Raw genomic sequence first — 15,221 nt, forward strand, 5'->3', positions numbered from 1 at the left:
TTCAAAGTAAAAATAACACACTTTTGTAACATTTGAAACATGGTTACTACTATGATGGGTATACAGTAGTGCTACATATTTGCATAGTATGTTCTGCAGTTTATAAGGGAAACTTTTTAGTCTTTATGCTCTGATGAAGAAAGGATAAGCATTACTATTCCTACTTTATTTTAAAAAAAAGGAATATTTTTGAGATCGAATGTCTTTACTGTATTTCCAAGTTCATAAAATAGGGAAAGGAGGCAGCTGAGAGCTAAAATCCATGGTTTCTGACTTTAACCTTTCTGGGCTTCAGTTTCTTTATTTGTTGGAAGGAAAGACAGCAATACGGTCTTCACTTCAAGATTTGATGACTGAAGAAGTTCCTAGCTATTTTCCACCTATGTTAGGAATTCTTACCCCCGCTTTTTTTAATAAAGAAAGTCAAGATTAATAAATATCCTTGGCAAAACATATAAATTATTACCACCTTACTGTGTGCTTATTTTGGAATGCAGATTCAATAATTTGAATGTGGGACTTCAAATCAAAATTTTGTAAGGATGAAATGACCCCACATCAATGATCTCTTCTGTCATTTTCCTCATAGGAGGAGAGGTGATAGAAACATCTGTGTACCTCCTGAGAATGGCCTTAGCACACACTCATATTTGTAAACTGTTTCAAATAAACAAAGGGCTGACTTCATGGTGCGGGAGGCTGGATAAATATGAAAAGTACTCTGCTGTGATAGCAATATTCCACTAAATGACAAGTCAGAAAGGGTGATGAATCAGGCTCTGTCTCCTGGCCTGATTATTAAAACCTGAAATGACTGTGCTCAGTGTCTGCAGTCACAACCTAAGGCAATGGGAGTTTAGCCCGAACCAGCTAAGATCAGTTAGAGGGTTCAAAATCTGGTGTTCCTATTACAAGAGCAGAATGCAGTTAAATCCTTTTTTTTTTTTTTTAACATTGAAAATAATTTTATCTAACAGGGAAAAGCCATGGTGGTGTGGCTGGACTTTGGGTATTAAAAATATTGCCCAAGTTTAAATGACGTCATTTGTTATCAATGATCATTCCACTGATGCATTTGGGAAGGGGGAGATAAAAGTAGTTTTTATCTCATTAGCATGTCTTCCCTGGTAACTGTTTGTAATATTAGTTACCTTTGATCTTCCTTTTGATTACAGGGTGGAAAGCTGATATAATCTATTATTATTTCCATTAATAACTAAGTATCTCTGGTGGTTGACAAGGCAATTTGTTATTATCAGGCTGCCTATGTGCAGTGCAAAGAGGTTTACACCCGCTCCCCCACCCGACCTGTGTAAAACAACAGGCATTTGTTTATCTGCTCTCAACAGCTTCAAGAAGTTGCTCTCTTCAAAGGGGCTCCGTGAGTGCAGCTGGACAGAGACAGGAAGCACCTTGACAATGAGATGGAGAATCAGTGGTGGAGATTCTAATCTGGACACAATTTCTGCCTTAGAGACTTCAGCAAATTGGGCAATCTCACCCCAAGCATCTTCTGCTGACCCTGAATTGTTTTCTTGAGGTTTATGTTGGCCAAGAGAAGGCAGCAGGGAGGGGGGCTGGCGGGTAAGGACAGGAGTGAGATAGTGGCAACAGAGCTGAAGTTTCTCTTGCAGCAAGTGAGGTGTTTCTCATTGCGGTGTCCTTAGTATTTCTGGATTCCAGAATTCGAGTTTTGGCAGATTAGGAAGGTGAAAGATTCACAACTCAACTTTATTGTCAAGTTTCTATATTTGCCTTGAGTTTAATGTGTCTGACATCCTCATTCCCGGAGACTTTGAGAAATTTGACAAAGTCATGACACATACGAGGATAATATTCCTCCACTTCCAGAACGACTCCACCTCTAAGAATAATATAGTGGTTGATTCATTAAGGGAAAAGACTGTGAGTGGAATGGAGTTCAAGATGTGACAACTTCACATGATTTAAATAGAATGGGAGGATTTCAAAACACAAATTTTTCCTAATGGATGGAGTTGACACCTTGACTCTGCCATCTGCCAGCAGATGCTGTGTGTTTTTGTTGTTGTTGTTGTTGTTTGTTTTGTTTTGTTTTCCCCCCTAAATCTGTGGGTTTGGAGGGCAGATTATATTCTTGGAAGCCTCACCTGTCCTGTGAGTTTTACCAAACTGCCTCTAACAACAGCACAAAAAAGGTGAGGGAGCTATTTAAGGTGGCAGAGTCAGTCGGAGACAGCTGTTGACAGCTACTGGCATTCCGCAAGGCAAGGTTTTGTCAGTGGGTATATGTACAGCGGCCCAAATAGACATTGATGATCTTGGCATGTGGTCATGAAAAGCCACATGGCACTATATTTGGGTCTGTTAGAAAGAACAATGAGAAAAGAGTAATTCGATAAATCAGATGGTCCTGTCCTATCCTTTCCGGACCAGGGTTACCCTGAGAATAACTGAGGTGCTTTGAGCGGCCTTTGTTCTGATCTAGAAGTTACAGAGGTCATAGCAGAGTCCTCTAGTGGTCACAAGGAGAAATGCAGCTGCAGCTGGTCCTGAACACGGATTCTAGCTTTTCCGTGGATCCATCCAGATCACGTCACCGTTGGTACTGGATCTGCTGCGCTAGGTTAGAGCCCGCTCAACTCCCCTTCCTGCGAAGGACTTGCACGGTGAGAGCCCCCTTTAACAAGAACGGTCGGTGGTGTAGATGGTACTTGGCCGTCCTAAGACGCTCACTCACCCCCTTCTAAGAAGTGGAACCCGGCTATGTTTCCCTTAACACCTAATTATGGGCTTACACTGAATTAGAAGCTTTGCTCATGTTTCTGTTTTCAGTTTAGGCCATGATTCGGGATGATCCTTATATTCTTGCTATTTTAAAATAAGCAAGAAAACAGACGTTTCAGGACTCTATTAAGAATGGAGACAAGTCAAAGTCTTTTTTTTCTTGGGATCTGTTGTTATCTACACAAAATGGGATTACGCAGTATTTATATTTCAACCATAATGATTTTAGCCAACATGCTTGTGAGATTTGTTCTTTTTCAAACATCCAAGCAGTTTCAGACCCCTGCTTTTTGGGGGTTAGGAATTGTGGACCCGGAAGTTTGTCCGTACTAGTGGACTGCTCCATCATGAGATATTCTGATCTCTCTTTACTACCTCCCTGGATACACATATGATTGGCAGCCTTGAGACTTCCTTGGCAACTCCTTCACTTTTATCTCAGAGAAGTCAATCCACAGACCCCATAATCACTAAGTAATAACATTAACCACTAAGCAGGGATTGCATGTTCCCTTTGTTGCAAGGTGGGGAATTTATCTTCTGGGAAATATGCCCACAGTTTCTGGTGTGAAGTATCACTTTAATGTAATAGAAATTAGTCATGATTTGTTGATTTCATTTGCTTCTTTGCAGAGAAAAAAGGAAAAATCATTAGTTGTGTGGTGTTGACAGAGATTTTTCAGCCCATTAAACGAAAATTGACCAATGTTTTTCCAGGATTCTTAGGAAGTAGATGCCATCATTCTGATTTTAAAAATATAAAGGAAACTTTGTTTAGAGAAACTGAGTGGGTTCCTCAAAGCTAAACCATTTCTAGAAGTGGAAAGCTTTTTTAAAACCAAAGCTAAAATTCTTCACATGAGTATGGTATTTTTCCCCCATTAATTTCTTTCTTGAAAGTGGGGGGAGCCATAAAATTTGGAGGGAATTAAGCTCTGGGTGATTTTTGGAGTAATGGGATTTTTTTTGACATGAAATATCTGACTTTTATTGGGTTGAATCATAATCTCTGTAGGAGGTGTCAGAATGACTGAGAAAGACTGAGGCTAACTACTAGATGTAATTTTGTTGGGCTGCTATTATTCTAACTACACTTCAGAGAATATTATTTAAAATATATGTCAGTATATAACGTGTGTAAATTTATTGTTTATCAATATAAAAACACTCATTGTTAGCTTTGAGACACATACTCTTTCATTTTTAGAAACCTGAAGAATATAGGCTGTTAGAAGCTATCAACTTTCAGAAATGTTTAAAGTCGAGTTCATCAGCCTCCTTTTAGCATGTCCTCCTCATCATAGATGGCTTGAAGGAGAAGGCTGACTGCCCTTGAAATATACCATGAATAGCTTGGGCTGAATGCATTCCAGTTGAACTCAGATATAGCTTTGAAAACATGACCTTGGACAACTCATACACCCTCTCAAAATTCCAGTTTTCTCAGAAGCCAAAGAGGTACTAGAAAGATTAAATGGCATATGTATGTGAAAGAGTCTAACAACATTCTCCATAAATAGTAGGTAGCCAAAAGAAAAAAAAAATGTTAGTTGAATCTGAATCTATTTGCAAAGCAAACTGATTAGGAAAGCTTTTTTGGCTTCCCTTTACTCGGCAGCCAGATTACTTTGGTTGGAGTACAAATGCCTTGAGGTTTAAGAAAAGCACAAAAGCTGCATGCATTTATGTGACAGCCCAGTTCTGAGAGGACAGATGTGAAATCGTAAAACACTGAAGAATAATATATTCAGGCTAAGCGAGACCTATATAGCCTTCTAGGAGCTCCTGTTATTAGCTAGGCTTGTCAAGAACTAATCACTAGCTTTCAAGTTTTGTAAAGCTACTCTGAAGGTTTACTTTAACCTTACCATACACAAAAATGTTTGTATTGCTACCCACTGATAAGAAAACTATTAGCATTCATTAAGTACAGCCATAAATCTCTCTCTCTTGGAAGAGCAATAATGCAGCCTTCCAGCTGCCATAATGAATGCAGTGTTTAATCTCTCCTTGGGAGAGTGTCCTAACTTCAGACCTCTACTATAGTTAGACACTCTGGAAGACCATGGCATTCTGGGAAGGAGACCGATGACAAAGGGGTTACATTCTCACTTGTGTTGGGAATCCAGAAAACGTCCGAGTTACAATTAATGCACGAGCCTTAATTTAAAAAAAAAAAAAAGAAAAAGAAAAAAAAAAGAAAAGGAACTTGTTCAAGAGGGTAAAGAGTGAACATTAATGCAGGACCTACCAAGGAATGAGAGGTACTAGAAGAAGGAAACTTTCTTTTCTATATTAACTCAATTTCAGCTCATAACTACCCTCTAAGTTATTGCCCAAGCAGTGTTAACAGAGGAGAAAAGAGAGACTCAGATTCACTTATCAGTCCAAGATCAGAGATAGAATATAGCATAAGCAGAGTAGAAGTTTGAATTTAGTTGTCTCTGACTCTTTAGCCCAGAGTATTTCATGCCACCAGATGCTCTCCCTAAGGGCTATACTTTATTTCTTATTCTTAGAAATCAGACTTCCCTGGGTGAGGAGTGTGTGATCTCCCTGGTAGAACACAAGGGTTGGAGCCGTGTTTCTATTTGAGAGAACATTTATAGCAGATAATGTGGAGCCTTTTCTCTCACTTTGCTCACATACTATCTCAGGTTTTCCACTGAAGAACAGCATCCCTGGGTTGAAATGTTTTTAAACACACTTCCTCTGTGAGTTCTGCCTTCTACTTCCAAGTTCCCTCAGTGAAAAACACCTGGTGTCCCATGTGATCTATTGTAGCAGCAGAGCTGAGATAGAAAGCCGCAGAACCAATGGTCCAGGGACAGGGAAGGGTTTCTTTCTCTACGGAACAATGAGTCAGATACCATATGATGTGCTAAATTATCAAAGCCTAGAGAATTGAATGGCTCCTTGTCTTCCCCTTCCATAAGTTTCTTCCACCAGAATCTAGATTTCCAACATTTTATAACCTCTGTGTTTCTTGAGCAGATGGCAATGAATGAGCTTCATGACCAAGGGGATCTGAAAGAAAAAAAAAAAAAAATCCAACTCTTCCAAGTCAGAAAGCATAACTTTCCCATTGACACTATTGACCTCAGTAGTGACTATTCTCATGAGGAGAACTTCTGTAGGCTCTTTGCACCTGTGGGAAAAGAGGAAATATAGAAATTATAATACTGGGATTGATAAGCACCAGAGTATACCTTTGATTATTCATCCAGAAAAGTTGAAAGTCACCTTCAACGTAAGCTTCAGAGTGAAGGACAGCAGAGTATACACAAAATGGCCGACATTTGCCTTTTAGTTCAAGAAGGGGAAAAAAAAACAAAATACAAACAAGCAAAATAAAATGGCTCAATATTTAAGAAAGCTAAATTGAAATTGGCACCTGATGAACTTACTGACAAATCACATTAGAAGATGGCGGTCCTCCCTCTGGGCAGAGAACTGGTTACAGGATTGGGGTTGCCTTTCCAGTGGAATGATGGTTCTATGGACTGCGACACTGCCTCTATCAGCTCAGCTTTGTTTCTCGGGCAGTTTGTCCCTGTTTGAGTCAATTCATAGATGTAACACTGAAATATGAGCTTCAAGCAAGCTTTCTATGTGATGGTTAGAGTTGGTGGAACACTATTTAAGCTTTACGTGTTTCGTCTGCATGAATTCACTTGTACAAGATTTCTATTCTGTAAGAAAAGAAAATGGGGAAATCCCAGTTAAAAGGAACTGTTCTTATAATTATTTCATTATTATTGCAATTTTTAAGTCTCTAACTGGATTGTGAGCCCTATTTGTACTGTTTAACTCCTCTAAGAAAGAAATAATAGGGATATCCATGCATTGTAAGGGGAGAAATATGTGCATGTGTGTGCACGCATGTGTGTGTTCCAAGGGATGGGACAAGATAAAACTCTGTCTCCAGATGTATTTAGAATAAAATCCGGGTGATATTATCATGCCTGGTAGACTATAGAAAAGGTTATTTTGGTCTCAGTAGGAGTTAACCATTTCCATGTGCTTTCACTTCCCTTAGGAACTTCAATCAATAAAATATAAATATAAATAATATAAATAATAGTATATATATTTAATATATATAAATATAAATATAGATAATATAAATATATATACTATTATTTATATTATTTATATTTATATTTTATTATATATGTACACACACGTATATATACACATATATACATGTGTGTGAGTACATATATATATGTATATGTGTGTATATATATGTACATACATATATATTTCCTAGAGAGGAGAATAAATAATTATATGCATGTGTATATATATATATATATATGTGTGTGTGTGTGTGTGTATATATACCCATGCATATAATTATTTATTTTCCTCTCTAGGAAAGAGCTGGATACATTACACAGCTGAGGATGTGAAAGCCCTGAAAGGTCAGTGATAGGAAAGGGTCCAGAAACAGATTTCAGTTTCATGTTTCTTTTCAGGTCTAACACCTGATTCAGGGAGGAACTTTCTGCTCTCTCTCTCTTGCAGCTTGTATTTCTGCTTCTTTACTGATAGGAAATATATAATAGAAAAAGAAAGGCACTCGGTTCCCTCTTATGCCCTGAGATATTATGAGCATTCCTTACCTTTGGGAATGGCCATGTTATCATAAACCTGGAAGAATTTTTTTTCCCTGCTAATTTATGTGATACAAGCAGAGGTATCTGTCGAGGGTTTGGAGTTTCTGGAAGAACAGACGAGTGATGTAGTACTAGGCAGGGGCCAGGGATTTTTCCAATAGACCATTTACCCAGGATGAAGAATAACAAGGATTACAGCAACCAGCCCCATAGATTGCTGCAAATTGCTCCTCTGGTTTAGGCCGTGGTGAGGATTCATCAGATACCAGCAGCAGAGACACTGAGTGTGCTCAGACCTCAAAATGCCTCCAATTTGGTGTTTAACTTCTTATTAATCCATTTATTTAAAAATTCTGGGTATCATTTTATTTGTGAATTTGTACATAGCACAAGGGAAGTCTGTGTAGACAAACACCATTGATTTTATTGTGGTTCATTGAAAATACTGCCTCAGTTTACCATGTGTTACTTTCTAATCAATCAGCTAGATTTTCCTTATTTACATGAAGTTAATCTAATATATGGATGGTACTGAAGCTGAAGGAAAAGTTACATCCATGGAGGACTTTCTCACATTTACTGTGTACTTAAAAATGGCAAATGAGAGGGTTGCTGGGGGGAGGGGGTTTGGGAGAAGGGGGTGGGATTATGGACATTGGGGAGGGTATGTGCTTTGGTGAGTGCTATGAAGTGTGTAAACCTGGTGATTCACAGACCTGTACCCCTGGGGATAGAGTATTATGCCTCCATCAGAAAGGATGAATACCCAACTTTTGTAGCAACATGGACGGGACTGGAAGAGATTATGCTGAGTGAAATAAGTCAAGCAGAGAGAGTCAATTATCATATGGTTTCACTTATTTGTGGAGCATAACAAATAGCATGGAGGACATGGGGACTTAGAGTGGAGAAGGGAGTTGGGGGAAATTGGAAGGGGAGGTGAACCATGAGAGACTATGGACTCTGAAAAACAATCTGAGGGTTTTGAAGGGACGGGGGGTGGGAGGTTGGGGTACCAGGTGGTGGGTATTATAGAGGGCACGGATTGCATGGAGCACGGGGTGTGGTGCAAAAATAATGAATACTGTTATGCTGGAAATAAAAAAAAAATAAAAAATAAAAAATAAAAATAAAAAAAAAAAGTTTAAATGAAAAAAAAAAAATGGCAAATGAGATGTGTGAATCAATAGGGTGGCTGGATAATTGAAATTTTGAAAAGTGTGGGATTAGAAATAAAGTTTCATTTTTTCCCAGCATCCCTTTATTGTGCCCCCAAGTTTTATTGAAAACTTTTAAAATTATAATTAAATATTATTAAAGGAACTATTAAAAATGAGGAAAAAATATATGCAATGAGATTTTTTTGGTATCAAAATCATAAAAGTTGTATTTCAGTTCATGCTAATTCATGTAACAGATGTTGAGGGTTATGTCCTTGTGGCTTTAGCAAACATTCTCTGTTGACTCTTGATGTTAAGCATATTTCCATTTGCTTATTTATATCTTAGAAAGATATATCTTCTTTGCTGGAGTGTCTGTTCAAATACTTTGCTATTTTTATTGGGCTGTTTGTTTTCTTACTGAATTTGAGAAATCTTTACATAATTGGATACAAAACCCTTATTGTGTATATGATATACAAATATCTTCTCCCAGTTGGTAGTTTTTCTTTCCATTCCCTAATGTGTTTCAAAGAGGAGAGTTCTTAATTTTGATAAAACCCAATTTGTATATCTTTCATGGGTTGTGATTTTAATGTTTTCTGTAAGAATTCTTGGACTGCTCTAAAGTCATAATGTGTTTATTTTTTTTTTCTAAGAGTTTAAGAATTTTAGGTTTCACATTTTGGTCTCTAATCTATTTTGAGTTAACTTTTATAGATGGTGTGAGATAAGGATCAGGTCTCCTATTTTTGTATATTGACATACAATTATTCCAGTACATTTGTTGAGAAGGCTTTAATTTCTTGAGTAATTTAAATTACATCATTTCAGAGATCAGTTGTTCACATATGTGTGGTCTGTTTCTGAACTTTTAATTCTGTGTTAATAGTATACCAATATCATAGTGCCTTGAAGTAAGGTGGTATAAATCTGGCAACTTTGTTCTTTTTTCAAAGTTGTTTTGGATATTTTGTTTACATAATTATTTTCAAATTAGCTTATCAATTTTCAAGAAAATCAAGGGTTTTGATTAATATGGTATTCAATGTATAGAATTAAGGGGAATTAATGTCCTAAAATATTAATTTTTATGACCCATGAACATTGTATACTCTCCATATATTTGGGTCTTTTAAAATTTCCTTCCAGACTATTTTTTTGTTTGTTTGTTTTCAGTGTACAGGTCTTACTTACATCAGTTTTATTTTGCAGAATTTTATATTTTTTGTGTTATTGTAAATGACTTTAATTTACATTTCTGATTGTTCATTGCTAGTTAATAGAGATATGATTGATATGTTGTATCTTCATTTAAAAACACTTTTAAATTTCCCTTTTGATTTCTTCTTTGCTCTATTGGCTATTTAGAAGTATATTAGTTTCCAAATATTTGGAGAGTTTTCAATGATCTTTCTGCTTCAGTTTCTTGTTTTATTCCATTATGGCTAGAGAAAATACTTTGTATGACTTGAAATATTTTAAACTTAATTATTTTATGGATTAGGGGCACCTAGGTGGTTCAGTGGGTTAAGCCTCTGCCTTCGGCTCAGGTCATGATCCCAGAGTCCTGGGATTGAGCCCCGCATTGGGCTTTCTGCTCAGCAGGGAGCCTGCTTCCCTTCCTCTCTCTCTGCCTGCCTCTCTGCCTACTTGTGATCTCTGTCTGTCAAATAAATAAATAAAAATCTTAAATATATATATATATTAAAAAAGAAAAAAATTATTTTATGGATTAAAGTATGGATCATTTCCCACCTTGGAAAATGTTTAGTGTATATTTGGGAAAAAAAAGTGCATTTTGCTTTCTTGGGTGGGGTGTCAATTAGGTCAAATCAGCTGATATTCAAATACTCCAATCCTTATTTTCTTTGTACTTATTCTGTCAGTTATTGATATCAATTATTTATGAAAAGATATTGAAATCTGACAATAATTGTGGACTTTTCTATTTATCCTTGAGGCCCTATTGGGTTTTTTAATTTTTGTTTGCTCATATTAGACATTTAGCTCTATTAGACTTTTTTTTTCTAAAGGACAGTTTTTGGTTCACAGCAAAGTTGAACAGAATATCAGAAAGTTCTCATATTCCCTATATCCCTTTATCATGGATATAGCCTCCTTCATTACCTCATTATCAACAACCCATTCAAGAATGGTACATTTGTTAAAAATCCATGAACTGACATGTCACTGTTACCCCAAATCCATAGTTTATGTAAGAATTCACTCTTTGTGTTGTATGTTCGCTGAGTTTTGATACATGTGTGATGACATGTATCCACCATTAGGGTGTAATACAGAAGAATTCCAATGCCCTAAAAATACTTTGGGCTTTGCCTATTTATCCTTCCCTCCCAATTAACCTCTGACAATCACTGATTTTGATACTGTCTTCATAGTTTTGCCTTTTCCAGAATGTCATAGAGTTAGAAGCATATAGTTTATAACCTTTATGGATTAGCTTATTTCAGTTGGCAGTGTGCCTTTAGGGGTCCTCCATGTCAGGATAGTATCTTTCTTTTTAATGCTGAGTAATATTTCATTATATGAATGTACCACAGTTACCCATTCAATTACAAAGTGACAGTTTGGTTGCTTCCAAGTTGTTGCAATTACGAATAAAACTTCTATAAACACCTGTATGCAGGTTTTATTTGGACACAAATTTGCAATTCCTGTGGATAAATACCAAGGACTGCAAGTGCTATATCCTATAGTGACATTATGTTTCATTTTGTAAGAAATAGAAAAACTGTCTTCCAAAGTGGCCATACCACTTTTTCATTGACAACAGAATATAATGAGAGTGTCTACTGCTTCACATCCTTGCCAGCATTTGGTGTTATCAGTGTTTTGGATTTTTGTCATTCTCATGTGTAGGGGTATCTCATTGCTGTTTGGTTTGTAATTCCCAATGACAGATAATATGAAGCATCTTTTCATGTCTCTTTGCTATCTATATATACTCAATGTTTGTTATCTTATTGTTAGATTTTAAGAGTTCTTTGTATATTTTGGATGGCCCTTTATGAGCTAGAGCTTTGAAAGTTCTTCATTCTAGTTTGTGGCTTGTCTTCTCATTCTCTTGACAGTGTCTTTCATAAAGCAGATTTTTAAAATAAATTTTAATGCAGTCCAGATACTTCTTTTTTAAAAGACTTATTTATTTTAAATAGAAAGAGTGTGTGTCTACACTCATGTGTGGGGAAGGGCAGAGGGAGAGAATCTTTGAGCAGACTCCCCACTGAGTGAGGTGCTTGGTGGGGGATCCAACTCATGACCCTTGAGATCATGACCTTAACGAAACCAAGAGTCAGAGCCTGAGCCATCCAGGCACCCCAATCAAATATTTGTTTTATGGATTTTGCCATTGACATTATATCTAAAAAGATCATCATCAGACCCAAGAGCATGTAGATTTTTTCCTATGCTGTCCTCTAGGAGTTTTATGGTTTTGCATTTTACATTTAAGCTTATGATTAACTTTGATTTAATTTTTGTGAAAGATGCAAGGTAGTGCCTAGATTATTTTTCTTACATGTAAACATCCAGCTGTTCTAACACCGTGTTGAAAAGACCATCTTTCCTCTTTTGTATTACATTTACTCTTTTGTCAAAGGTCAATTGACCATATTTATGCGGGTCTGTATCTAGGATTTCTATTCTCTTGCATTGATCTAATTGTGTGTTCGTATGCTGGTTCCATACTGTCCTGATTACTGGGCCATTATAGTAATCTTTGAAATCAGATAATTTCAGTCTTCCATCTTTGTTCTTTTCCTTCAATTCTGTGCTGGCTATTCTGAGTCTTTTGCTTCTCGGTATAATCATTAGAATCAGTTTGTCTGTATCCACAGTTTGCTGGGATTTTGGATGCATAAAATCTATGGATCAAATTGAGAAGAACTGACATTTTGACAATATTGAGTCTTCTTGTTCATGAATATAAATTATATCCTCACTTTTTAAATTTCTTTTCTTTCATCAGAATTTTATAGTTTTTCCTCATACAGATCTTTTACATATTTTATTAGATTTATTACCTATGAATTTCAGTTTTGGGGGTGCTAATATAAATGTTATTGTGTTTAAATTTCAAATTCCATTTCTTTGTTGCTGAAAGTAATTGACTTGTGTGTATTAACCTTGAGTCCTACAGGTCACAATCTTGCTATTTTTAAAAAATAATTTTTAACTGAAACTTGTGGAATTTTTTACATAGATAATAATGTCATCTGCAAACCAATGTAGTTTTATTTTTTCCTTCCTAATCTTGATACCTTTTATTTCCTTTCTTTGTCTTACTGAATTAGTGAGGATTTCCAGTGTGATGTTGAAAAGTATTTGTGAGAGGGGACATCTACTCCTAACTTTAGCAGGAAAACTTCTGGCTTCCTACCATTAAATACGATATTAGTTGTAGGGTTTTTCGACGTTTTTTTTTTTTTTTACCAAGTTGACGATGTTCCCTTATATTTCTAGTTTGCTGAGAGATTCCTGTTAGTTTTTGCTTCATATATTTTGAAAATATATTATTAGGTACATAAATGTTTAAAATTTTTATTATTACCTCTTAACCCTTTCTCATTATTAAATAATAAATCCCTGCTAAAATTTTTGCTCTGAAATTTTCTTAACCTCTTATTAATGTAGTCAATCCCACTTTCTTTTGATTTTTGAAAATCTTTTTATCCTAATCTATTTGTTTCTTTGTATTTAAAGTGTATTTATTGATAGCATATAGTTGCATTTTCTTTTTTTAGAAAAAATTCATTGACCGATTTTGAGAAAGAGAGCACTTGTGCAAATCCAAAGTGATTATCCGTGTCTTTTAATTGGGCTAGTCTACTTATATTTAATGTGATTACAATGTGGTTAAGTTCATGAATAGCATCTTGCTAATTGTTTACTATTTATCTTCTCTTACTTTGTTTCCCTTTTCCTATTTATCTGCCTTCTTTCTGATTAATTGTATATTTTTATGACTCAATTTTTTTCCCTTTGTTTAATAGCCATAATTAGTTTATCATTTTACTGGTATCTTTGGAGTTTCTAATGTATGTCTTTAACTTACCAAAGTTCACCTTCAGGTGATGTTATGCAACATCACATACAATATCAGAACTTTATAATAGTATACTTTCATTTCTCCCCTATGACCTTTATGCTATAGGTCATATGTAATATTATGCTATTTTATATATATAACTTATCTATATGCTATAAACTCTATAATATATTATTATTATTTAAACAGTCATGTTATATTTTTTAAGTATTTAAACAATAATAAAAAAATCATATACTTACCTGTGTAGTTTTGGTGATTCTTGTTGCTATATTTCTATCTGGTATTAGATTATTTGGTATTAGATTCTTCCTGCTTATAATACTCTCCTTAATATTTCTTGTCATGATAGTCTTTTGATGAAGAACATTTTAGCTTTTGAATGTCTGAAAAAGTCTATTTTTTGCATTTAATTTTAAAGAATATTTTCGCTGGGTATAGAATTACAGATTGGCATATTTGTTTCTCTATCAACGCTTCAAAGAAATCACTCTACTGTGTTCTCATTCGTATTGTTTCCTATGAGAAATCTTTCACCATCTATTTATTCTATGTCTTTTTTTTTTTTCGTGGCTGTTTTTAAGATTTTTCTCTTTATGATTTGTGTTTGCACTCTTATATGCTTTAATGTAGTTTTATTCATATTTCTTATACACATATATATTTCTAGATACAATAATCACTAAACATTTTGATTCTGTGTATTTCTGATTATAAAACCCAAAAATGCTTTAGCCATTATTTCTTTAAATATCTCCTCCACTACCTTTCAGGTAGTATTATTGCACATATTATATAGGCCTAATGGATGTGACCACAGATCATGGATAGTCTTTCACTTCTTCAGATTTTTAAATATCTGTTATTTTTTGGATGGTTTCTACTGCTATGTCAAGTTCATCAATTTTTATATAATATCTATTTATATACTTTTAATCTTCTGCATATTTCATTTCAGACACACATATTTTGGTTTAAAAAGTTTGATTAAAAACATTAAAAAAAAACCCAAAAGTTAGACTTTTTCTTTTATGTCTCTCACATTTCTGTTTAACTTCCTGAACATGGAGAATGTAGTTATAACCATTGTTTAAAGATCCTTACTGCTAATTCTAGCTTCTCTAGTCATTCTGGTTCCATTTTAATTGAATGTTTTTCTTTTATTTATGGATTGTATTTCTTTTTTATTTTGATGTCTAATAATACTTGATTGCATAAATTTTACCTTAGTTGCTGGATATTTTTGTAGTTTTGTAGTTTTATAAATATCTGTAAGATTTCTTTTAGGATATAGTTAAATTACTTGGAAACAGTCTAATCCTTTGGATATTACAAAAAATATATTTGTTATATGGGATCAGAGTGGGCTAATTATTTCCCACTACTGAGGAAAGACCCTTCTGCATACTCTGCACATTCCTTATGACTCACTAGATTTTGTACTCTGCTTAGTGGGATCAGACACTCTTTTCAGCCCATTGTGAACCTCATAGACTGTTCTACTCCTTCTTTCTGGTGATTCTTTCATTGGTCTCCGAGTTTCCTCACCCCCATGCACACATCAGTAGTCAGTTGAATTCTTAAGAGAGATCCTGGGAAGAC

This window comes from Mustela erminea, chromosome 9 (assembly GCF_009829155.1).
Source record: "Mustela erminea isolate mMusErm1 chromosome 9, mMusErm1.Pri, whole genome shotgun sequence".
NCBI classification, from domain to species: Eukaryota; Metazoa; Chordata; class Mammalia; order Carnivora; family Mustelidae; genus Mustela; species Mustela erminea.